The following is a 2,074-nucleotide window of genomic DNA, read 5'->3' as shown; positions in this document are numbered from 1 at the left end:
CTCTCTCTCTCTCTCTCTCTCTCTCTCTCTCTCCAACACCCTCCCTATCCCTCAAAAACAACTTATCTCACTCTCTCACCCTTTCTCCCCTAGCTTCTCCCCCTCTCACTTTCTCACACACATTCTATCTCCCTCTCTCATTATATCATTCACTCTCTTCTACTCTCTATCCTTCCCACCCTTTCTCCCTCTCTATTAGTCATGTTCTCGCATTCTCTCTCTCCCTCTCTCAATCTCTATCTCTTACAATCACTTCATCTTATTCTCACTAAATCTCTCCCACTCTTACTCTTACCCTTTCTTGCTCTTTATCTCTCTCTCTCTCTTCTCTTTCTCTCATTATCTTTACCATTTACACTATCTTTATCACTTTATATTTCTCCCACTCTCTCTATCTCCTCCTCTCCATTCACTCTCTCCCTCACCCTCTATTCTTCATAAATAAATCTCTTTTCCTCTTACTCTCATCCCTTCTTTCTCCCTCTCCTTCTAGATCTCATTCTCTATGCATCTCTTTCTCGCTCATTTTCACTATCTCGCCATCTCTCTTTCGCTTTATCTACTATCTCTCTCTCTCTCCTTATCTTAACCCTTATATCAGTCTCTAGATCACTTTCCAACACACTTGCTTTCTCTACCTCTCACTTGATTAACACAACAGAACAAAATATAATTCCAATTTAAAATCCTCCAAATAGTAGAACAACTAAAAGAATAATCAAAGGTAATAGGATCTGGAATACCCAGACCCCAAAAACATTTTGGCTTACACACATCCTTTCATGCAATAATATGCAATTTCTTAGCATAAACATTATCATGAAAAAAAAAACTAGAGAAAACATAATAAATTTAAGGCAAATTATATAAATAACAATACCTCTAATCCAACAATTAATGTAATTGGTAATTGTAAATTTATGAAATCGATGTCTACTCATAAATGAGAGCTCGTTAGCCTTACCACAAGAAGGCAAATCAATTACTTTATTAAGCAAATGTTTAAAATCAAAACCAATAAGCCTTTTAGTAGAAATAGGAAGAACCAAATATTTCATACTACGTTGAGAATTAGAAATATTTTAATTCTAACGAATACTATATGCCAAAATTGTATTCTTGGAAAAAAATAGCCAAAATTTTATTATGATTAACATAGAGACTAGAATAAAGAATGAAATAATACAAAATATCCTCCAATTTTTTCACATTGAAAGCCAAGGCTTTTTCAAAAACCAAAATATCATCCGTATAAAGTGAATGAGAAATATAGTTATCAGCAGCGACTATTCCCTCAAAATTAGTATCAAAAGATATATATCATATATAAAATTAGATAATGCATCCATCACTATACAAAATAAATAAGAAGATAGGAAACCTTGACGGGATTAGGAGCAAGATAATGCTTCTAAGGAATCATTAAGAGCAATAGAAAAGAAAATTTTCTCAATACAATGTTTAATCCAAGAAATAAAGCAATCAGGAAAATCTAGTAACGGTGCTAAAAGACTTATAAATTTTAAATTTAGCATATTACTTTACATTAGCCTAACAATTGAACTAACTTAATAATTCTGAAGCTAATTAAATATTATCCATAGAAATTCTCTATTTTATAAACCCAGATAGACAAAGGTGAAAAATATAAGGCAAAATAATTTGCATTTTATTAGCCAAAATTTTAGCCACCATTTTATAAAAAGACATTCCATAGAGAAATAGGTCTGAAATATTTAATGAAAGAAGCATGAGCACTTTTAGGAATGAGAACAATGGCATAAGTTTTAACAGCCCTAGGCATTTTATAAGAAGGGAAATAATGAAAAATAGATTAAAAAAATAGGTTCTTAAATGTCCCAAATTTTTTTGAAAATTCAAATGTAAAATGATTAGGCCTAGGAATCAAAAAAAGAGTTGAGAAGACAACCTTCTTTCTCCAAGGAGATATATCATTCTATTATCATGACTTTGAATATGAAATTAATTATCATACATCTAGACTATAATAGTCAAATATTTTGTAGAACATCATTTTGACCATTCGGGGTCATATGTAGATCTTCCTTAAAAT

Source organism: Dendrobium catenatum, unplaced genomic scaffold (genome assembly GCF_001605985.2).
Source record: "Dendrobium catenatum unplaced genomic scaffold, ASM160598v2 fragScaff_scaffold_414, whole genome shotgun sequence".
Taxonomy (NCBI): domain Eukaryota; kingdom Viridiplantae; phylum Streptophyta; class Magnoliopsida; order Asparagales; family Orchidaceae; genus Dendrobium; species Dendrobium catenatum.
The sequence above is the reverse complement of the archived record's forward strand: the minus strand, read 5'-3'. Positions refer to the sequence as shown.